The sequence below is a fragment of the Amphibalanus amphitrite genome, unplaced genomic scaffold, assembly GCF_019059575.1.
Source record: "Amphibalanus amphitrite isolate SeventyFive unplaced genomic scaffold, NRLGWU_Aamphi_draft 000209F_arrow, whole genome shotgun sequence".
NCBI lineage: Eukaryota > Metazoa > Arthropoda > Thecostraca > Balanomorpha > Balanidae > Amphibalanus > Amphibalanus amphitrite.
In genome coordinates this window covers 53,881-79,076 of record NW_024881704.1, presented here as the reverse complement: position 1 = coordinate 79,076, position 25,196 = coordinate 53,881, and the positions used below count along the sequence as shown (strand labels likewise).

Below are 25,196 nucleotides of genomic sequence, written 5' to 3'. Positions count from 1 at the left end.
AGAGAGAGAGAGAGAGAGAGAGAGAGAGGGCGAGAGGGCGAGAGGGCGAGAGAGGAGGGAGAAGGAGAGAAGGAAGGTTACCATGGACCGTATTGTGCTTGTTACGGATAACCCTGGCAAAATCATCTCCGCTCCGCATGGATCACATTACCTGGCAGGAATTAGGGGCATTATTATACGAAACGCGAGCCTACAGCAAAATGATGCAACATAATAGTAACTAGCCAGCTGTCTGGCAGGTGACAGGTGTCAGATTTCGGACGTGTGACGGCAGCACACGAGGCCTGTGTCACCAGACGACGCTAATTAGGGGCCTGCTCAGTCATCGGGGGCTCGTCTGATGGATGGCGACGTGCGCCACTGACAGACGACAGACGGGCTGACAGACGAGGAGGGATGGGAGGGAGAGGTAGAGAGAGGGAGAGAGAGAGAGAGAGAGAGAGAGAGAGAGAGAGAGAGAGAGAGAGAGAGAGAGAGAGAGGGAGAGGAAGATGAGAGGGAGAGAGACATAGAAAGGGGAACAAGAAAGACAGGAGAGTACCGACAAGACTGAAGAGACCAAGAGAAATATTCTGCGAGAGACTGGGATAACGTCTAAACGCCAGTTCGAAAAGAGAGATAGACTGAGGGAGACAAAGAGAAACGAAGTGGGAAGGAAGAAACAACAATTTGGAGTTGAGGACTAGAATAAACGACGATGACGCAGAGTAAAAGCAGACACTTATCCGGGAATTAGCACAGAAATAGACCAATTTTTTCCGGTTGGGCCCCGTGCCCTCTCGTGGCTGCGCCCCTGGGGTCATTGAGTCTGGAGGCGCTGCCAGCAGGCTGGGCGCAGTGATGATAATTGATGACCTGCTGCCCCCCGACCCAGGTTGAAGTGTCAGGTGAACAGTAGGGAGGGAGAGGAGAAGAACTCAGGGTCGATAATGTAGACGTTGAGGCCGAGCCCCAATGCCCGTAGACCATGGCGAATGTGGGTTATGTGCTACTGCACCTCCACGTGCCAATAGGTGCCGGTGTTAGGTGACCTTTGATATGTGAGATCATTAGGTCGGTGTGTGTTCAACGGCATTCAAATGAGGCACGCGCAGAACTTGAACGCATGTATCCGATCAGAGCTACAACGTCTCAACTCTAATTTGATTGGAGGCCTGTCGATGTCGTTAATTACAAGCAGAGAGCGTGTTTCATTATTTGGGAACAATATGTCTACACGACCCTATCGCCAGCCTAGCGCAGAACCCCCCCCCCCCCCCCCCTGATGTAATCGGTGCTGGCTCAATCACGGTACCTTTCAGCATTGGCGCACTATTCAACGGCACGCCTCTCGGCCACCAACGGACGAGGTAAAGCATTGCTGGGCGGGTAAACTACCGCAGTGACGAAATAGCTATTGTCTCCAGGGAACGGTCTGACCGATACATAAATGACTCTGCATGTCTTGTGACACGGCGAAGTCAGCCCTGACCATACAAAAGTACTGGACATATGCCTAACTCTGATTCAGCGTCACGTTTCGCCAGTGATTGTTTCGGGGTGTGGAAACCAAACAGCTGATTAGAGGCGATCTAATGCTCTCCCGTCGCCTCTAAATGACTCCACCACGGGAACGGTTTTCGACATCCTGCCCCTGGGACGTGCCACCGCCTACAAACAATTCAAGACTGAGCTAACACCACTGGCTTCATAAGATGCAACCAGAGACGATACAAGTCTCGGAACACACGGCGGTGCAGCCGATTACAACTACATATATGTAGGAGGTGAGTCTGTTCACCCCTGACAAGGTGTCAATCTCTGCGAGCAACGCACCTTGCACCATTGTCGGTGCATTGGCACGGTTTGCTGCTGTGGTGACGAGCAAGGCCTAGCACCTGAAGGAAATGTGAGACCCAAAAAGTTAGGTCCAAAAGTCTATCGGACAACCAACATCGTTCACCGTTTAATTCCCCCGGGCCCTCGGCCGAGCGTTGTCAAGGGACTTGCTGTTGAGGCCCTCGTTTTGCCGCTTGTCGGAACTTTGCAGTGTAGATGTGAAAACAGAATCTAAATGCATAGTGCCTCACAACTGCAGATAGTACAATGCTCAGGTAGCATAAGTTTCGTGGCAAAATGAAAGTAAACATTAATCTTTTCAAGCGCATTATCAATTCCATTGTTTCGGCTTTATGTTTAAAAACTCTTCATGTAAAATACCAGTTCGTATAAACGTAAGCATGACCAAGCGCTTAAGTCGCCGGAACATAGCTGTACCTGGTTGGCATCAAATCGGACCTTTCCTTGAAAATAGCCACTAATTAGTCAGCAAATACGCAGCAAAAGGTGAAGGAGCGGATTGCTGACCCGTTTTCAGGTTCAGTTTAACACGGAACAGTCATGAATGTGATAGCAAGAAGGAGCGTATGTAGCTGGCTAAGTCTGCTGCCCCTCGGACACTCTCGGATGCTCTCGGAACCAGAACCGGAAGGAAACAATTGCCGTGCAAATGTTAGTTTGGCTGTGTAATCAACAACGGTGCCCATTGCTCACTACCACCGGCCTCCATATGAAGATCAAATCAGACAACCGAAATTGGTGGGTTATTGGTGAATCCTAGATCACGTATTTAATCCGAGGGGGTCTCGTAAAAAACATTCGAAGAATACGAGGCCGGCAATGCAACAAGTTGAGGTTATATCCGTCTACAAATACGACTGGCGATTGGGCTCTCCCTGGAAAATTATCTTAGCTTAATGCGCAGCTCGTCTTTGGCACAAGATACATAATCGTCAATCGACATACACACATGGAAGCGTAACACGCATCGCATTTAGGAATAGATGAAAGTCAAGGTCAGTAGCCGGCACCTAAACTCGCCACATCAAAGAGCAGGTAGGTGTGTAAACAAGCCCACACAAGAAGTCAAACAGGGCAGCACACAGCTTCCTCCCGCGCCTGGCCACCCGTGGAAGGTGAGGTTCAAGGCCAGTCTCACACGATGGATCGAAGTTTTTACATCCGGAAGCGCATGTGTCCATAAATTTCCACCACGCAGCGAGCTGCGGGCTGCGTTTCGCAGCCGCACACACGTGCGTCGGGGACTCGCGGTAGGTCAAATCGATTACCACGGCTGGACGAACACCAGAGTCCTTGGCACCTACAGTTGTTCCATGGCTCTCTACATGTCCCTCAGCAGCGTCCATGACTGCCTGTTTGGGGTGCACTGAACGGCTGAGTGTTCGACTGTTTGCGTATCCTGTATAAACCACCCGGGGCGGCGGCAGCTGCGAACACCTACAGTCATTCTGGCGCCGTAGTTAGCACTAGCGACTCCCCGAGGATGTTTGGACAGCGTCCGAGTCTGAATGAATGGTACATCGCCGCCAGACGCTTCCGTCAAAAACCGGCACCGCAAACATTGGCAAAACACTGCGACTCACAATTCACACCGTAAACTTTGGCTTCTTTCTCAGAAGCGAGGATTCGGAGAAAGAAGTCGCACGGGAGTAGATACTGGACAGCTCACGAGCTCCTCTTCTGTTTTGACAGAGCCACAATAGCAAGTCACGCTAATGATTATACACAATGGGACGTTCCCGCTGTCGGCCATTTCGAACAAAAGCCGCTCGGTAAGCACACTATGACGCTTTCCAAATGGGCGTGCGAGGCAGAATGACACGCCACAGGCCGTTCATTTCACTGAGGGTCTGTTGCGGTGCAGACGATCTCAAATTCTCTGTCCCCGAGAAACCGCATAGCGCACACGATCGCTGGGAGATACTAAGACACAAACTATCTTCTCACTAAAGTCTCCAGTCAGAAACACAAACATTTTACAACAAGATCACCTTGCTGATATAGACCAGCTGGCCAACAACGCCAGACATGCGGTCTTCTCTCCCACTTCTCTCCACACAACATGCGTCAGACAGACAAGTAACTGACCAACAATGTGAGTGACGTAACTGGTTTGTGCATGCGATCGGTGAAAGAGGTTTGTGCGCAGGCTCAGGAAAGTTGGCTTTGATATAACAATGTGTATAAATGATCTTGAGTCTCACGGCAGTGCATAGCTGGCTGATTATTGAATAAAATAATCCCACTTTTTTGGCACCAACAGGCAACAGCACCAATGGACTCGAGTCTCGACCGATGGATGCTGACCACTAGCAAACAACATCAAGTAAATAAGATGAATGCTCCTTATTGGATTACGAGAAAGAAAATATAATTTTGCATGCAACGCTATCCATCATATATTCGGAGCATCAACTGCACAACATTAGGTAGTTTTCATGCACCGTAATTCCAAAACAACCTTTTCACTTATTCAGAGCATGCTGGAAGAGATGGCTAATCACGGCATTTGAGGCAAGGTCTGCCGGTCTGCGGTGCCGGGCTCGGTATTTTATTGCCCGTCTCCCACACAGAGCGGGCGATTCGACCCTGATCCGCGGGCCACCAGTCTTGTATTCCATCGAAACTAATTTCCTTCTCAGTTGAGGTAACCGAATTAACCAGCCACCCACTAGCTCGTGACGGCGCGCGCCGCACACGGGCCCACTGTTTGGGTGTTTACGGCGCCCGGCGTGTCGGGCCGGCACGGTTTGGGCGGCGCTCGCTGGAGGTCACGGCCCGGCGCGGCGGTCGGCACTGCGGCTGGTCGGGCGGCCCACTTCCGCGAGCGGTGTGCTCTGTGCCCTGCGCCGGCCGGGTCGCCGCTCAGTGCTGCGAGTCACGGTCACTCTACTGTCGGCCGGTCGGCGCGGTCCACCCCCGGTCACGACAGGCCCCTGTCCACCGCGTGCTGGAGGTCAGCACACACGACCACTGAATCAGCTCACGCCCCAGCTGTGTTGATCATGGACGCAACTGACCGAAATCGCCCCATTCCGAGACCATTAGCGGCATTCGGCGCAGTATTTTAGCGCTTCCCGTTGTGATGTCAAGGTAGGGGTCTCGGATCGTGACGATTGGCTACGTCAACCCCTCATTAGAAGCCAGAACGATCCGTTAGCATGATGAAGTGGCGTGGTCTCCGGGGTTCAAACCGACCCCGTCCCGGTCCAGACTCCGATTCCAGCGTCCAGCTGACTGCCAGCTATATTCGGAAAATGGTAATGCAGTACCACGAACAGAGCTTATAGCGGTTTTCTTATGGCGTGTAATTGTAGTGATCTCACTCATAGATGCATGAATAATTGGGCAAGTCGATGAATAATACAGTTCATTGCAACCTAACAACGCACGACAAGCCATAGGCAAATACAGCTCGTGGAATTAAATTAGTAAACCAATCAATAACCCACATTTCTTCTGAATCGATGTTTTGGTCCTTGGAGCCTCAGCGTTGGACAGAAATGGCATCAGTCAAAGACGGGAAAGTCCGACAGGTCGAATTAAAAGACTCAGTCCTTGTCGATTCGTCAATTGTGACAGGCGAGGAAAATCGGATCACCCAGGACAATGACGAGCTCTGATTAAACTCACCCATTTCTCGCACCACCTGGGCAAACACACAGATCACTGTGAAAATCCATATCGTACATTACTGGGAGCTTGAAGTCTTCGAAACATGCGAACATCAAGCAACCGTTTGTTCGAAGCCGAGGGGAATGTTCCGAGCTGGAAAATCTTATTACGGAAGGGAGCGACAACATTTTGCGTCACAAACCCTTTGTGAATGTGAATTCACAATGCACATTTGTGAATAGAGGCTGCATAGCTCATCCCGATTGATATGCCTGTCAGACAGAGGGAAAAAGACGAGAAAATCAATCACCATCTGTCATACCATGGCGTCGGAAATCGCAGTGCATCTGCCTCACATTTCGATTTCGCCAGTGGTTAAGACCAGCTGGAAATGGTAATTATCATTGATTAGTGAAATTTCAGCCACGATCGGGCCATTTATCTAACGGACCCTGTTCTCTCCTAAATACCACCGTTCACCACATACCAGTGAGAGTTAGGTTATGTTTTCTTGCCTACACAATTCATTTTCTGTGGTTTGTGGATTACCAGCGTTCAAAGCACCGTCCAAATCATTGGTTATTTCCAGGGAAAGAAAGCCAAAAACAAAATAGTCGACATTGTGACAATAATTCACCAATTGTTATGGTATCTGACGTTCCTAATGAATACAATCTGTTGAGAATGAGATGAAGCACACCTGCACTCCTGGCAGTGGGCTGAAAAAGTTACAGGGACGGAATCTTGAGCAGGTTACAAACACACCCGCTAACTGGCCAGTGGTTCACCACTATTTACGGGCGTTCAGACTTTGATGCAATGTCCGGTGTGATATCTGCTATCAAAGACTGGGACACTTGCAAGGAATGTCTTTCACCGTAGGCATGCCATGTGTAAGAAGATGCGCCATGCGACTTTACCGCCAGTTTTATCAACTGGCAGCGCGTGGGCGGGCACAGCTAACGAGTGATTCAGGCCTCCATTGTTTCGGGCCAAAACCATAGAGTGCAAATACAAGGCACCGTTGTCCGGTCGTCCGCGCCAGGTACAGCGCACAAACGCTGCAGCGCCGGTAAGCCTGCCAAATGGCCTAGATAGCTGACAGCTTCACATCCTGCATCCGTCACAGTAAGCAGGTGTCACAGACGCACCGACGCCAGTTCTTCTGGGCAATGCCTCAGTATCTACTCCTGCTTCCATCTGCAGAGAATAGCCGGCGGCAGAAACCCGACGGCACACCGCACTGAAGCTCCTATACCGGTAATTACGGCAAGTTAGCCGGACCGAGACACGATCGTAAGGGAGTTCACAGAATCAGGAAGTGGCTCTGGAGCGGGTCAGCCGGCCGGTGCCGCCTGCCATGACTGCAGAGCGGGCGGACTGGGGCCGTCTGACGAGGGCCGTCGTACGGAGGCCGTCGTACGGAGGCCGTCTTACGGAGTGGGTTATAGCGGCCATCAGCGGCACGAGCTGATGAGAGGAGGCGACTCAAGGAGAGCAGCATCGGCCTCAGTGGGTTTTACGATAACGATAAGGACCAGCAGCGCGACTCGACTGGGATTGAGTTTATTGGTTGGTGCAGGATCAGCGATTGTTATCTTCTGGGTCATGAAATAGGGAGGGGAATACGTGTCATCTCACTCGTTCAGTGTTATAATGGCTGTATAATCGCGGTTCTTGCAACATAGCCATTGTTGTACCAAGATGTCGACCTGAAAATGGTACCAAACCTTTTAGCAAAGGTATTCTTCACGGCGCTAGAAATAAGGTCACTGAATGTGTGCGGCTTTCAGCAAAAACTGTGACGACTGACGATAGCCTTTTCAGCAGCATTTGAACTTATCATTTCGTCACAGGAAGACGAGGCGAAGCAGACATCTGTCTACATCTGTCGACTGTGGCCGGACAGCCCTGTCAATGTGCGATGCTCTTTTCGAGGCCATGGATAAGTAGATAACCGTCGGTCCAATTATTTCTCAGGGACAGATCCAAACAAGGCGGCGGCCCTGGTCCGGACATGATCGTTTTGCAGGTAAGACGGCATACTGTCGGCGGATGATACCGCAACATTGGTATTCATGTCCTACACTGTGTGCCTTCTAGCGTGTCGAATCGTATATGCTGCAGGTCTGGCTTTTACCTTGAGAACGTTGGCAAAAGCATAAACGCTACATGCATGTGCGTAGTGCGTACTTTTAAAATCCATTATTCTGTAAAGCCCTTTATGGGTGTAAATTTGTTTCATGTTTGTAACATGTGAAAACAATCGTTACGAGATAGCTACAATCATTTCATTCAAGTTTAATTTGATGGAATACAAAATAATTCATGCTATTTTAGAGTACGCTTTCCGTGTGGTCGATTAGCCGACTATCCTAGCTTACAATTGTGTGGCAGTGACAGCCGATTTCTCGTCAGATTTGCGTATTTTAACTGCCAAGACCTCGTGTAAGAATTCTATAAAATGTGTGTTATTTCCACTAGAGTGCATATGTCTCACAAGCAAAAACTGCGCCAAACCTGTATTCTTCTATTCTTAGCCATCTATTACCCGCCTCTCAGATGTTTTTTTATGTCGCAATTCATCAAAGAAAACTAGACTTTGAAGACCTTTCTAGCCAAATTCGGCAACAAGCCTGTGCGTTATTGAGTCATGCTCCGTTGAGCAAAGAACATAACCCGGGCTCTAGGACATGCAACTGTAACGGACAAATAGCGACATACGCAGAAGGCATGCCACTCGAGTCTCGATATGAGCGTCCAAGAAAAACACATCGGATCTAAGCGTTCGTCCCTCTCAAGTTGCACTTATTCGCCTCGTTAGGTTGATATGAACGTCTATTGCCTCTTGCAGACAACACAATATCCATCTTCTGTAAATGTCTTGGGCAATAACGTAAGTGGAAGGCGACAAAGCCTTGTGACGCTTATGGTAGAACCTCTAATAGTTTGGTTCAGCCAACTGAAAAATGGCCAATGTAACACGGGCGATAAAGTTCTCAGAGGACTGCAGTTGGCAGGTGTGAGGACCTCTCCGCGAACTGGAGCTGACAGACAGTCGGAGTTCCGAAATAGACTCTCGAGTATTCGCTGCTAAATGGAGCGAGAAAAGTGCGCTGCATGGCAGCAGAAGGAAACGTCAGTGGAAAAATCAGACAGTCTTTCAATATGTTCCCTTTCCCTCCATTTCAGAAGATAAAACTTACGCCCCGATAAGAGCAGTCGCCTGCTATGCCGTCAAAGCAGTTTTGAACTATTGAGGCCCAATGTTACACATGGTGAAAACAATGTGCTGCGTCGAAGCAGCATTGCTAAGGATAACAAATGCCAGACATCTTGACGAATATAAGAAACGATGCTGTCACTTTACTCCAATAAGCATTAGAACATCCATGAAACAACTGCTGTAGGGTATTGTGCCCGTGTTGAAGTAAACCAAGGCTTATGGATATTTTTTTATTACTCCCTTTGACTTCCGCCGGTTAAGAGCTGAGCAAAACAGAAGAAAAATCCCTTATGTGGTGATAACTATGCGCTCTGATGCCATAGTTTATCACAACAAAAGCGTAAGAAACAACAGACCGTTGTGCGTAGTAAGAATGGTCTTAGCTTTAGCGCCATGAAAAGATTGGTGCTAGTCACTTGTGCTCGCCAAGCTGCGATGAAGTCCCCACATCTTTACACCAAACTTGATTCTATCGATAATGCAAGGGGAGGGTGAGGCATTTTTCCCTAATTGAAAAGCTTACGACAGGTTACACAAATCAAAAAAGATGTTCAGCAGCATGATCGAGTTGCACACTGGTAACAGGCACTATCTGCCCTGAGCGATCACCTAGAAATGCTCTGGAAAGCTTCCAATATCCAGGAATCCATGCCAATATGACAAACCATTCGCCTATACAGCACCTCTATTCCCTCAGCACCAGTTTCTATCTTCTAACGGCGTCTGATCGCGCGGCTCGTTCGGACCGCTTGTCTCGCTCCGGCGAGAGATCGGAATGCCACGACGCGAGCCGGGATGCCCGCGGGCGGCTGACGGTGACCCCATTCCCGTGTGGTCGGCCCGGGTCAGCAGCTCCGGCTCCGGCTGCGGCGATCGGGCCCTCTCCGGCTACCCCAGCCTGGACGGCGGCCCGCAGCCGGCCGCGGCGGCAGGGGACGCCGGGAAGGGAGGGAGGGAGGGACTCGGGGGTCAGTGACTCACTCACCTGGTCAGGCTCACGCTCGGGGCCTCGCCGGCTGGTGCTCGCTCCGGGCTCTGTCTGGGCCCGTTACAGCTGTCGTAGCGAGAGGCCGGCGACATCCCGTCTGCCACTCATGGTCGCCGCACTGCAGGCGCCACGAAACGCCACGGACACGCACAGTCCCCTCCAGTCACTGGCGAACACCTGCCGCCGCGAACCTCGACAAAAGCGGGCCTCAACTGCCGGCCGCCCGTCGCCGGCCGTCCGGCGTCCCCGCAGCCGCCGCGCCGGGCCCGCAGCCTTTCTCCGAATGGTCGCCGCGCCGCTGTTACGCCGGCGCTGATTGGTTGGGATGGTGGTACGGTGCCGCTGGTTGGTCCACACCTGTGCGCACCTGACAACCAGTTCGCTCAGGTGAGCCCGACAGCGGGGCTCTCAAACTGTGACAGAGGGTGAGGGTCCAGGGGGGAGGGGAGGGCGGACCATATGACTGCGGGTGGGAACGTTGGCATTGTCATTCAGCGCGGAAGCAAACTCATTGATTATTTTTTTTTGCCAATAAGCTTGAAATTTATCTTCATCAATATAGGATGACACATCTCAAAATATATGTTAATTGAGCTAAGCATCAATTCAATTTTTGTTATGCACCAAACACCACCAGCTCAATATGCTCAAAAGGAGCATACCTGAGACATATCAATGATGCTCGATAAAAGCGAAAGCCCTCGGAAGTTTGGTAATCTGTCACACCACTCCATTACCAGTAGGTATTCGTCGCCACCAGTCCTCGGTTCTATCATCCATGGTTCTAGGCTAGCTCAAACCGTTCACTGAGCCACTGGCCGAATACCGAATAACTGACGATCAGTCACCTGTCAGTCTGCCGGAACTGACCTGAGCCAATGAGTCCAGCAAATCATCTGGCTACGTCCTCCGTTCCGTCGGCCTGTCATCGGATTGAGGGCCACTGATGCCGCCCGATCCTCCCTTCTTCTGCGGCAGCGGCGATGACGGTGGCGGCGGTAGTGGTAGTTGGTGATGGTAGCTGATGACGCTTGCTGGAAGCGCTGTCACGGCAGCTGCCCAATCGTATTCCTATTGCAGATCCACATTTTATCTTTTTTTGCAGCAAACTAAGCTATTTTTTTTTTTATAAATTTAGTCCGAATGGCTGAATGGGCGGATTTGAGGAATCAGAGCCCGCACTAAGCATAGCTTGTTGTGCTGACCCTGACCCCACCACCCGATCGCGCAATTCCAGTTGTATGGCAGAATTTTGTCCGAACGTTTAACGTGCCCTCGCGACTGGACACGGTCCCCTCCGCTCACTCACGTTACCTGGCTTCTGTGCGGCCCCTGCCACAGACACGCACGCCATTACACGTAGGAGCTAAATGTGGCCGCCCGCACCGGGGCTTGAACCGGGCTCTCACTTCCGGCTAAGCGTCGAATTCCGGCGCTTTTATCCACTCGGCCACGGACAGGCTATAGGACTTTGTTTTTTTTATTAGCTCAATCGAAAGTCGTTATTGACCAATGGACCCTTCTCCTAAAAATGCAGGCATTTTGTCTGACTTTTTTGAAACGATATTCGAGCAGCCAAATATCTATGTGTACTAGTATATATTTGGCTTTGCCATATATAAGTGACCTTGCTATCGCCACGTGCTGAGCAATGATTCATGTCTAAAACTTTGGAACATGCCTATTATCTGGAGAGTTTTTTATTCTGTTGCCCATGTTATGCACATTATACGGCTCAAGAATAGCTCAATCGTAAAATTACTTCCAGCATTGTCTTTGTGCTGCATGAAAGAACATCAGTGCACACGGCAATGAGGAAATAACGTGAAATGGACCTTGTCTTCATTTCTAAAAAGGAAATCCGCTTCACTTTGTATTCTCCATGTACGTAAACCACAATGCTCCACGCATTCAAGATCACTCTTGGATCACTCGTTCTTCCTGTTTCCTTGCATTCCTGCACAGCAAGTCTGCCCGAGTTTTTGCAGCTATTAGTCATAGTCGCGTGCAATTGTAGCCTGCTCTGTCCCCGAAATGAAGCAATGCCCTTGCGGTGTCTCAGCAAGAACTGGGCCGCAGACAGAATATATAGACCCGGCACCGTCATGTGCTCTTCCTGCTCTGAGTGCGCCTGTCCCTGGTTCTTATGTGACCCCGGTCTGTTCGATAGGAGATAAATTGGACTGATTTGGCATTGACATATCAAAAGGCAGCGGGTGATACTGTAATGCCATGTAGTTTTCCCTGATGTGAAAATGCATCAGACTGACAAAAATGGGAAGCTACACATGGAGTCAAAAGAAACAATGGATGAATGAAACAAATGTACCTATATTATATCATCACGATCTTATAGGAGCTAAATGAGCCCGTTTGCCGCCATGAATTATCACTTCATAGAAAAGAAGTGTCCACCGTCCATTCTCGGGGTCAGTTGCTGACCAAAACGCCACTATCAACAGACAAAATGTTATTTACTGTGAAGTAAAGAGGTGGTGCCAGTCATTATCCGTGTTGCCTAAAGGATGAAATAGTAATGCGACGGACGACCTGCCCACTGAGCACTGACGACCGCAGGCGTGAAATCATGCGGTCACGGCCACCCCTTAGACCCATGATCACTTAAAGACCCGATTTGTTCATTACCCCTATAGCAATCCATTGAAACAAATGAGGTGGGCACCAAACCATTGGCTCATGCCACCTGTACAGTTGTACCGCCTTTCAACTCCAGCTGGGTTTGAAGAGAGCGGGCGCGTGACATCCCAGGATCCCATCTCGATCACCCGATCTCCGCCGCGCGCGGGCGTCACCGGCACGACCATCCCCACAGGGATCGTGCGGGTCCTGTCACCTGCACGACCGATACCAACTGACATCCCATCACCATACGTTAGCGCACAAGGTCACCGACAGACGTGTCGGAAGGCTGCCAGTGTGACGAGCCTATGGCAATGCGGCTGTGGGTTACCGAGCTTAGCGGTTGCCGAGCTTAGGGGCTACTGGTTCTTCAGCCTCGCCGGCGGGTAACACGATGAGGCTTATCACAAGGATGATCGAGAGATAAGCCATTAGAGTGAGGTGCATCAATGCAATGCACGTATGTGCCGAAGTACGGTTTGCGGTAGTCGTTCAGTGTTACCGTCAGCGCATTAAAACCAGCCGCCTAATATCGAAATTGAGTTTCTTGATGCAGCCGGCATGTTAATTAACTCACGACATGTAACATCGTGAGGACCTTGTGAGACTTCTAAAGAGATGAGATCTGAGACCTTGCCGTAAGTGCTGCCCTTGCCGATTCTGTAACCCCTTTGACACCGCGCTCGTTCATATATGATTCCACTTGGGAGTCGTGCGAGTGTGGAGTAGCATCAGTACCATTTCCCATACTCGTATATGTTGTTCCTGGAACTGGGTTTTCATATAAGTATTCCATGCAACGAACGCATCCCTGTCGGCCTTGCGCGTAGAGTCCTCGAGGTGTGTGTGGTCGTTTTCGTAAGCTAACACCAGCGGACCAACAACAGCGGCCAAACAAGCAGCGCACAATGGGCCAACTGCGAGACGCTGCACTTCCGTCCCATTCTATGCAGCAACAGCCTCGTCCTTCCCATAACTCCGTCACACGTGGCGACAACAGGCTGTCCTTCCCCCTTCAGGAACTGCAACTGCCGAGCACGTGACAGGACGCCACGAGACATGATGCTACGCAACAGGGCACAGTCTCCGTCGTCAACCAATCTCCCACCAGTCCACCACCACCAGCACCTAATGTCTAACGTTTGTCGTGTATACCGTCTTCTCGCGTCAACAGCAGCAAACACCACCATAAGCTACCGTCTACCGCCTACCGTCTGCCATCGTCTACCGTCTACCCCGGCAGACGTCATCGTCTACCGTGACGTCACCACTACCACCACCACTACCAACTGGCAACTACAACAACAACACCATCGGCATCATCGCCGCCGTCGTTCCTATAGGTGCACCCCAGTGAGTAGCACCCGGTCCTATGATCTGCCAGAGAGCATGGGGATGGGTCGGCAGCGGGCAGCTCTCGTAAATTGCGGAAGAGCAGGTCGTTAGGGGACCGGTCCGTTATCCGAAGAAGCGGGGCGAGAGATGCACTGTGACCGAATCAGCGGCGGTCAGTGTCGGTGCCAGGTGCCAGGTGCGACTGTGGAGATAGTGCAGGTGCCGTGGGATGGGTGGGTGGAGGGAGGGAGAGAGAGATAGAGAGGGAGAGAAGGGGAGGTATAAGGAGAGAGAGAGATAGAGAGAGAGAGAGAGAGAGAGAGAGAGAGAGAGAGAGAGAGAGAGAGAGAGAGAGAGAGAGAGAGAGAGAGAGAGAGGGTGGGGATCGGATTAAACTTTAGGGGGATGTATCCTTTCTCCAGCTATACAGTCTACACACTCAGTCCACACTCTGTACTTTGTCCACTGTCGTAAGGCCGCCCCACATTGGACCTCGCATGCGGGTTGCGACTCTGCGGGTTTTGGATTCGCGGGCATAATGCTCAATCATGGAGTGATTAAACCACTCTCTTATGGTCACTACATGAATGCAGTGAGGCCAGTACACACTCAGAAAATTGCATATTATCGCAATAACAGCACAAAGAACCGAAATTCGACTTCAACAAAACACACAAAAACTCGCAGCCCTTGCAGCGAGGATAATCGAACTTTAGCTCAAAATCAATTTTTGGAATGCGATGCAAGTTGGCTCGCATGCTAAAAACATGCAGACTCGCTTGTTACATGGTGGTGTGGGTCACTCATTAATGGTCAGCATAGAGTGTATTCTTTACTTTTAAAAGAAACCCGAAAACTAAAAAAACTCGCAACCCGCATGCGAGGTCCAGTGCCTTTACACTCGGCGTGTCCTCCACCGTCCATACACGCGCCGTAATTCGCGACACTCACGGCTATTTGGCGACAGTGTCACGGCTCGGTGGGCGTTTCCGGCACCGCCGTACCTTTGTGAGGAGCCGTCCCAAGGCCGGGCCCTCTCATGTGACGACCGCAGGGGTCGGGTACGAGAAGCCTTGGTGTCGACCTGAGTGGCTCATTGTGAGCTATTACATGACGAGGAGTAGCAAAACAATGACACTGCGTGAAATGACTAATGAGTCACGTGAGTCCATTTGACGTCTCTGCTAGTTTAGAATGCATTTAAAGTTAGCCAGACAAATTATACCTAAGCAAGAATTGTATTTCTTGGCATGAGCAATATCAAAATGCAATAACAAAAGTAAGCTTCGTAATCTTATGGTAACCTTAAAATGCTTTAAAAATAAAGATGAGATATTTTCAGCTTTAGGTACTCAGGAATGACAGCAAAATAGCAGCCATACCTGAGGAGCACTTAACCGAACGGCACGGCGAACGCAACGAACCGGCGTCCGTTGCCTTCACGAGACCTTCCTATTGCACTCGTATATATCTCGGTCACGTGCTTCAAGCTCGACGTGCGTGCCTTACTAGTTACTACCGGTATGTGCACAGACGGACAGGAAATATGCGCCTCCAGTCGTCGGTTTTTGCCGCCACTGCGACGAAAGTAGCGCGACGTGCGGCCGACGATAGCGGAAGTGCGCCACAGCTCGTCGCACGTGACAACGCGTGCCAAATACGCGCCGTGCAGACACAATGACCGCCGCAACGGCTACAGTTGCGATTGAGATAAATTACAATGATTAAATCAGTGAAAAGATGATATCAGTATCGATCATGTCCAGATGCATTTCGATCTAGCTGTAACAGACGTGATGCTATGCATGGATAGATTAGGTACGCTTGCATGTGCATTGTATTGTATTGTATTGTATTACCTTCATGGACAATCCACACGGGGCGTGGCGATTACAGTCCAGAGTCTGAGTCGGGCACAAACAAAAACATGCGGGGACAAGAAACACAGGTATACAGATTCAATCGCTGGACATCGCTCTCTCTATATACAAACGGACGATTCAAGACAGCACACAGCACACGGATGTCGCACCTCCTTCCCCTGACACGGGTCATCGTCGGGCGGTCGTCATCGCCGGACAGACTGCAGCCTTGGCCGCACGGGCGAATTGGGCGCAGTGGCGGCGCCACGAATTTTCGCCAGTGGGGGCAAGCTTGAGGTGACCTGACTGTTGTCTCATACGCCAATCTGCAAAATCCATGAGCACCTTGCCCCCAGATGTTGCCATTCAAAATTATTATGGTTCTCATGTGACCTCGAATGACCTTTGATTGACTTTGACACATGAAAAGTCCTTTGTGATGATTTCGTAGCCGCTGATCACGATTCTGGCATCCATTTTGCTCTAAGCATTCATTTAAGAGCCTCAGGATGGGAAAACATGTCTTAATTACTAGATGCCGGCAGCGCTCTTGCGTTGCCTTGGGCCAGAATTGGATGAACGGAACTGAGGGCACACACCGGGCAAAACCACCGAAAACCAGACTGAGCTCGGACTGAACCTGAAACCAACCGAAACATCCCAAAAATGCTTGAAAGCACGTGAGATTGGTGTGGATATCTACAGGGTGTCCCATAAGTTCGTTTTCACCTAAGTTTTACGTTTATACTTTATAGGCTCTCTTGCTTAAAGGCACGCTGAAATTGGTTCGTAACTGAGCTTACGTGGTTGCCATGGCTGGTAGCAATATGCTCCACAGTAACTAATTTCTGTAGACAAAATAGCTTTTGCTAGAGAGTCCGCCTCCTACAGAGACGGCTAACGCCGCAACATAGAGGTCTCCGATACGGGTACGTCTTGGTATTTAGTCAGCACGTGACCATTCTCGACGATTAAGGGTGATTGAGGCCTACCAGTCTGCAGCCAATGTCCATCGCTAACTGGACGCACAGCCAGCAAGTGACGCCGATGATTTGTCGGGAGTCAATCATGGTGAATGAACATGAGTAGGAGAATGAGTGGGAGTAGGAGATATGCGACAGACGGTCCGAGAACGAACGTTTTGATAATGCACTTGATACGGGGACCGTCAAAAACAGGCGTACTATTATAACCGCTATTATAACCGCTTATCATGAATGTTGCACTGGTCCTTCTGTTCCCTTTTCAACATCAGCCAAATTTTGTGGGGGCAAAAACATAGTCTTGCCCCCACGGCCTCCTGCCAGTGGGGGCAGTCTGCCCCCACTGCCCCCACGGTGGCGCCGCCCTTGATTGGGCGGGGCGCTGTTCGATGACACCGGGAGGCAGACTGTTGAGCAGCGCCGCGGCCCGGTAGCCGAACCGTCGCTTGCCTGTCTCGAGCCGCGAGCGTGGGAGGTGGAAAAGGTGGTCCTGTCGAGTGGACCTCTCTCGTGCATGATGCAAACAAAGGTCCACCTGCTGAACGAAATGATTAAACGAGGTTATCGTGTTTTGCCTCTGGATTTTATCATTTTGCTTGAATGAGGTTAGACCTGAAGGCGTAGCATCACAAAAATGCATAAGCATATCATCTGGGCTGCCTATTTTTAGGCCGTGTAAGGCGACAAATATAATTTCCTACGAGAACGAGATGGGAATAAATCATGTAACATCCCTGGAGGGCTATCATTAGCATAATAATCGTAATCAAATAATACCGCTGTCCCAGCTCCCAACTAGCAAAGAAAATGGGCAAAATAAACGACTACATGGGACATTAAGCCTACTCTTAGAGACAGCTTATGCAATTTGCCCATGTACTTATGCATTGTCACGCACCATTGTGTACTTCCTTCATGGGAACTGCCTGCATTACGAATTGCCGTGCCCTTGTGCACTGGGAAGTCGGTATTTTCTGGGACACGAGAGGTGCACCTTGCGGCCTTACCATCTGGAACTTTTTGTTATGCACCTACGAGTGTGTCCGTATAAATATAAGTCCGATACATCAGTGGTTGGGTCAAGGGTTGGGCTGTCTCCAGTGACAGAACTTAAAAAATGTAAAACGCTCCTCGATGAAAGTTTGGTTCGTGGATTTCGTGCACGAGTGACATATATCATATACCTTTTATTCCGATAAATTAAATTCTTTGATAGGGAGACAGCATTGCGAATTCAATAGCCCATGATGGACGTTAGTGCTGAGGCCTGCCGTCTGTGGCTGGCGATGGGATGGCCATTGGCTACTGCTCACTAGTCGTCGGTGACGGGACGAAGGCTTGGCCACCGGGCACCGGTCTTCTGTGGCTGGCGATGGGATACGGACCCGTACCGTCGAACGGTACTGACCGTCATTAGTTGTCTGTGAGCGCGCCCGGAACCAATGGACTGAGCGACTTATATAATGACAGATGTTTGGTGGATTCCCGGGTGGTCAGAAAGGGGCTGGCTACCGTCGGAGGAACGTAAAAAAGTGTCGATAAAGTCATAAGTGTACACTGAGTGTTAAGTGCTTTTGACCAATAAATACCTACCTAAAGCAGCACTATGGCTGTGTTTCCAGGATAGCGTTGATGTGTAAATTCACGTTGCTTCTTTTTTTTCGTTTTTTTGTGTGCTACCTATACATAGGGTAGACCGGGGCAAGTCGCCCCGCCGAGGTAAAACGCCTCACCGATGTTTCTCGGAACTGGCAAGGTTCTGGAGAAACATCATCTCTTCTATAAAACGTGCACTATATGATCATTATATGAGCAGACTGGAAAGAAATTGTGATGACTCTTTAGGAAGATATAGCCAAAAATGTGTTTTTGGAGTGATTTTTATGTTTTGTTGTCAGCTTATGCATCATGGCGTTCTTTTATGGTCAACATCAGGTTAACGACTTTTATGTATTTTGAACAACTTTATCTAACGCTTATAATGCCGGCTTGGTTCGTGTTGAATTATGCCTTGCTGGAGTGCAAGGCGTTGTTCTCTGACCGAACTACGTGATGGGGTAAAACGCCCCAGTAGGTCGCGGGGCAAAACGCCCCATGGGGCGTTTTACCTCATGTGTTGTTCGGAATACCCACTTCCTAATGTTCGGTAGCTGGCTAACAGTAAGTTTCTATGCATTTATATGTACTTTTCTCAGCAACTGGATGGCAAAGGAAGTATTTTTTTAACATTTCCATTGCAATAATTTATTATTTGGCCTTATGAGGCAGGTGAAAAACCTGCTCATACAATAGTGTTTTAGCTGAACACCTGATAGGGTGGAAGGAGCTAACTTCAGTGCCGTGCTTCCCAAGGTCTAACAGACCTCTCATATAAGATTTAAGTCAACTAGCATGTTTAATCTTTAATCTAGAGTATGGGGCTTCTTGCCCCAGGCCGTGGGGCGTTTTGCCCTGGGGTTGGGGCAAAATGCCCCATTTGCAGTTGCTTCACAAATCACTTCCTAGCTAGGAGTCCGATCATAAGTGAATGAATTTTAGGGGTGAAATTTAAAGTAAAATGTCCAAAGAACGCATTGAGCACAAATTTAGCCTTCCAGGTGATGTGGGACAAAAGTTGTGTAGCAAAATAAATTATCTGGGGCGTCTTGCCCCAGGCTACCCTACCTACATAAGTAATGCTTATTAAGACGGATATCATGCCTTGTTTTGGAGACCGTTATAGGCCTGACGCATTGGACGTGCAAAAAATGGGTCAGCTCTGAATAGAAAGAAGTTACTCTACTAGTTTAGAAGGGAGCGCTCGAGGAATAATCAACCTAAGCTACCATAAATGGTTGCAACTTGCAAAAGAAGGCAAATTCGATAAAGTACCAGTATAACGCCTTTTGGGGCAACTAACGGAGCGAGCGAGAGGGTGAGCCTTGCACGTGCGAAATTTCGAGGGGGTACCTCCAACTGACTTGTGCACGGCCCCCTACTAACCGGTCTCTAGCGATTTGCCAAATTTGGGCGCAATCGGCCCAGCCGTTCTCGAGATCTGGAAGCGGCACCCTGCACGTGCGCACTTGCAAAATGGGTCCCAACTGACTTGTGCACGGCACCCTACTAACCGGTCCCTAGCTGTGCACCCAATTTAAGCGCAATCGGTCGAGCCGTTCTCGAGATCTGGAAACGACCCCTGCACGTGCGCACGTGCAGCAGCACCCCAACTCTGGCACATGGATATGCAATGCCTAGTGGGTGCCATACCTACATGCCAACTTTGAGCGCAATCGGCCAAGTACAAGTGTATGTAGTTACCGAGATATTGCAACAATTACAAAACTGACACCTCTTCGTTTTGCACGTGGCACGTGCATAAGGGGTCACCCAAATGCATCGGAAATAGTCCAATACTTGGAAAAAGGAATGAAGCTACCCTACAAAAATTACCGCATGTAAATCGGTCAAGTGGTTGCTGAGATATAAGCCTCGCAAAAGCGTCCGCACGGCCGGCCGCTCATACTCAGAAATTTCCGTTAATCTAAGGAAAGACTCCGCTCGCTTCGCTCGCTCCGTAATTACGGTTTCTCACGTGACAGTCGTTTGGTCGGCTGATATGACCTTATCATTTTGTTGATGGTTGGAGTAGGCTACATAGGGTCTGTTCCAGTCGCACTTCCTAACACCTCTAAACTCCTCCAAGAGCAAGATAGAGGAGGTTGGAGCAGGGCCCTCCTTGGCTTTGTAGGGGCTAGAGCTGCCACTGGAACAGGGAAGCAATCTTGGAGGAGTTTAGACTTTAGAGGTGTTAGGAAGTGCGACTGGAACAGGCCCATAGTTTTGCCAATAGGGCCTATAGGTACCTACCGGCTACTGGCATAATCAATGCCTATTAGGTAGGGGAAGGTGGGGTAAGACGGACCAGCTAAGGTTTGAGGCCGCATATCTTGCTACACTGCTCTCGTAATTCATATTATTTATAGTCTTCGGAATGCTCAATCCTTCCTCTGTTGATATGTGTAAAGACTAAATTTCAAATTAAAGACATCTAGGTGGTGGATGTTCTTAAAGAGGGACATGTCAAAAACTCAGACAAGAAAAAACGTGGGGTAAGACGGACCACCCAGCAGTGCCTGCTATCCGTTCATTGTGAGTTACACTTCTGCTCTGTACTCTTGTAAGAAAAAGTAACCAGAATGGTAAAATAACAAAATGAGCCTTTATTCTTTACTCATGTGTGATGGAAGTGCAGCTAAAAGCTGGGAACATGTGTGTTGATTGTCGTTTGGCATGAATGCATGCTAACTGAGCACTTGCATGCATGGCTCACATGCAACAAAGACTCCTTCATGAAAAATTAGCTTACTTAAACTTGTGTCAATGTTTTGGAAAAGAACTTTCCATATGCAGGGTACAATGGACCACCACAGGGTAAGATGGACCACAGTGGTCCGTCTTGCCCCAAATCTAAATTCTGTCATTATCATGACGTATATGTCAAATAGCCCAACATTGCAAAACCTTGCCTTTCCTAAAGTGTGACTATAACTAAGTTTATAACTTTGTTCTTCACAGTTAAGTGCAAAATAGAAACTAATCATGCAAGAAAGGCGCCGTAATTGAATCACCCGTAGACCTCTTATATTAGATCGGTTTGACGAAAAACAACATTTTTCTCAATAACTCAAAAGCTATGCATCCTAGCAGCATGAGCTCAAGGTGGCCATTGTTACGAAGGAAAACAAACATAATGAGTGCATAAAGCAGTACATACCAGCAGCGGTTCAGCCGGGAGGGCTGGTGGTCCGTCTTGCCCCGCTGGGCCGTCTTACCCCACCTTCCCCTATAGGTAGTACCTATATGTACATACTTTCTTGGAATTGACATTTCTGATCAGCACTGCTTGAGTGGCATTGGTGTCATCTCATGAGTTAGTACGCATGGACAGTACGGGCATTGACGGCCGTCGCCGGCTCCAGCAAGATGGCGTATATCACGATTCACGGGGCTCGAGGCGGAGTGGTGCCGCAAAACGACACTGAATGTCCAAAGTGCAGCCACCTGGCGGGAGCAGCACATACCACTGGTTTTCTTTGGCTCGATGGGCCAAGACAGCACGTCTAGGTGGCGCTGGGGTTCAGCTTAGCTCGCCGAGTGCCCGAGCTGGCGATGGTCGCTGCCTGGGGCGGGTGGGTGGCATAGCCGGACTGTCAAATATGTTTGGAGGGTGTTTGGGAGGTGTGCCGAGGTCTGTTGCGGTTCGTCAGTAGAGGTGGCAAAAGATGAAAATTTTGGGAAGCAGACTCGAACCAGACCCAGCTGGACATTTCTGGAACCAGTCGGACCCGGTCTTAGTTGGGATCGGAACCAGTTGGACCCGTTGTCCAAAAGTCAATTAACCCGCACCCCGTTGGGGTCTGCCGAGCAACGCGCCCTGCTGAGGGGGCAATTTGCCCCCCCCCTAAGATCTCACGAACCACGCAACATAGCGACAAGCGGCAAACGGTGTTGGATAGCCCCAACAGGGAAATACCTTGTGACCCAATTTCATTCACCTAGGTCAAACCGATGACGTCACAGGTCAGGTCAAATGTCGAATTTTCACCGTTTACAGGCATTTCAAGAAATGCGTTGTAAAATCGAGTAAAATGCATTTCATTGAAAATCATCGATGGGGAAATGTTCGTCAAACACATATTTTGCTATTTGAGGTCACTGACACCAGGTCAGGTCTTAGAGGTAAGGTCACTGAGGGTCACAATATGAAAATATCATGTGATGCATATTTTATGGTCCATTTTATATGCCAAATGCGATTATGTGGGTCAGGTAGCCTTTGGGGTCAGTTTAGATTATGTTCTGGTGAAGGTCAGGTCAAGGTCAGGTCAAAGTCAGGTCAAATTAGGTCAAATTTCAAAGTTTATATTTTTGCATAAAATGGGTATCGATTCGATGCAGCTCGTCACGGGGAGTTCAATGGTGGTCATTGTTTTGCGCTACGTTGTCTAGAATTGCTAAAAATTGAATTCAAAAATTTGACGTCATCAATTTTGAACAGTTTTTTCGCTATCACTTGGCCAAAAAAGGAGGTATCGATCTACACTGAAAAAAATCGGGGAACCCCATTTCTTACAATCTGACACCACATACTCCAAAATACTCCTAAATTAGGCTCCGTTTTCATGATTTTAGGATGTCATGGGTGTTGTGACACCCGACACGGGAGCCCCATTACCTTTTGACGCCGCAAAAATGTACATGACCCCCTTGGGAGAGGTTCGGCTAGCGAACTCCCCAAAAATTGCAGGCCAAAAAATTGGAGTGTCGCTGAGACACCCCCGTTGAAACCCCTCTGGGGTGTCATTATCCTGGAGTGACACCCCGTGTTTTCAGCTTCAAATCCTACCGATAGATGGCGCAAACTAAAGTTGGTAAAATCGGGACCTGTTTTTCACGAATGGCTGGTGCATGTTTGGAGCTAAGGCAAAAGCGTGCATAGCGTAGAGTGGCCAACTATATCATGATGATATCTAGACTGATTACCGTGTCATACGTTGGTCGTGCACACTACAGGGCGCCGCAAGGCCGCGAACGGAAAGAGTAACTCCTCACCCGGTTATAAATATAGTCTGAGATTCTCGTTCCGAAGGACATTTAATCCTCGCCGGGGGTTTTTCGGAAGTATAGGGGAGTGAAACTTCTCTGAGAGATTCCCTGCTGAAGGCGCGCGGTTCCCCGCGTGGGGGTCAGGAACAATATGGGGAGTTATATCAGAAAAATAGGGGAGTTGAGCTGCTATATTTTACACCCTAATTTGGGAGTTTGACACCCTGTCGGGTGCTTAGGGACCAAAAAGGGGTGCTCGGCTGATATTTGAGGGGTGTCACCTGCAGTCTAACGGAACCCCATGTGGGCCGGCGCTGACCCCCCTTTAGCGGCTGCGACTCCCCACTATGCGTCGAAACCCTCCTGGGGTGTACGCCAAACACCCCATTTATAATAGCTCAGCGACTCCCCTCAAAACACCCCACTCGGGTGTTATTTTTGACATGACCGTCAATACCCCGTACAGGGTGTCATTTTTTCTTTCAGTGTAAAATTTGGTATGTATATAGAAGAGCGCAGGGACTATCACATGTATTCCGTTTTTTTTCGAAATTCGGATTTTTTTTTGGATTTTTTTTTGCGTTTAAATAAAACAATTTTTTGAATTTGAGGAGGTCAAAATCCAAACAATTTTTGAAAATCCGAGATGGCTATTTGGTAGCACCGCTTTTTCTCTACATGACCATATAAATAAATTTGAAAATGCTTTGTAACTGTAGCTTTGTAACTGTAGCTTTATATTGAGTCTTCAGTTCTTAAAAATGCTTTACGCTGACCATGACTATTCGTTCGTGTACTGGGAAGTCATAAGGTAGCATTCATTTAGTGCATGGCATGGCGTGGGAACCATTACTTATGATGATTTAATGCGCCGAAGGTTATTCGGATAAAGTTACGTAAAGTACGTCATAATTCAAACAGCACAATACTAGCCTTGAACCCTGAGCATTACCGAGAACATTACCGAAAAATGCGAAATCACTCACTCGCTCCGCAGACATCCGCCTCTCCGCAGACATCGTTCTGCCCGAATTTTCGCAGCGCACCCTCTGTCTGAGGTGTTTGGCCGAGAGGTCACATTTTCTGCAGTTTTCCGCCGAACCAGGCAGGTGACGATGGGGCCCCTCTGCGGCGCCGCTGCACCCTTCTGTCAGCCACCTCATGGTTTTCCAGTTCCGGGGAACATCACGCTATGAGGAGGTCGTTCCTCCGTCTGATGATCTGTCTGCCGCCCCCCCCCCCTCTGCCCCCTCCCCGCTCCTGACCATGAGAGTGTGATGTCCGCGGGGGCCCCCTGAGCCCAGCGCTGATTGGGCCCCTGTCAGCGCGCCTGTGCTCAGCAGACGGCGGGCTGCACCCCGGCTTTGGGGTCAGGCAGCAGCTGCAGGCGGAGCTTTGCGGCCGAGGGCGCTGACCCGTAAGGCGGGATTCTTTCTTTGTTACAGTAGCGCTTCGATAATCCGATGTTCTGAGTGGGTGACGCTCGTTTGGGGTGCCGGTGGGGAGGAGGCAGGGGAAGATGTCTGGGGAGGGGGACGGGGTCAAATGAGACACCGGACGTCTACTGATATCAGTCAAGGCCTTCGAGGAATTCATCGTAAAAATGGCATATTTGTTCCGGGAGTACACTGCTCTCTGGGTTTCCAAGAAGCGGTTCTGATCTGTCGCATTGCGATAAGTAGGGAAACATGCTAACGACCTTTGTATAAGATAAGGAGTTATCATGAAAACAAATGTGACTGCGTAGCGTGAGATGGCGGGCATTGTTTGACTTTAGTCGGCGAACTGACCAAAGAGACATTTATGCGCATATTGCAGCATTGCCGAGAGATTCGGCGAGCAAATCAGAACATTTGGAAAATTTAATCTAATGCAATGAAATGTGCTAATTGACTGTCCTGTTATGCTCTGTCTTTCTCCCGTGACAACTGGATTATCTAAAGCGAAGTGCAAGATATAGATCCGTTAAAAAGCTTGAATAGATATTCGGTGCCGAATAACAAAACGGGCTGAATAGCGGAAATGATAACCGCTTGTAGTAATAAGTGATAGACTTTGATACTGAATAATCAAAATGCATACAATAACTGATTATATATATCTGGCCTTATCTTAACCCG

General features: G+C 49.3%; 1 protein-coding gene across 1 annotated transcript in view; it reads right to left on the bottom strand.

Moving 5' to 3' along the window:
- The window catches only part of LOC122385123 (protein FAM43A-like), a 43,883-nt gene extending 33,848 nt beyond the window's left edge, over positions 1 to 10,035 (bottom strand). Inside the window, exon 1 of the mRNA XM_043373130.1 lies at positions 9,666 to 10,035. The gene's annotated coding sequence lies outside the window, so the exon portion shown is untranslated. The remainder of the gene's footprint in view (positions 1 to 9,665) is intronic.
- Between the last annotated feature and the right edge of the window lie 15,161 nt (positions 10,036 to 25,196).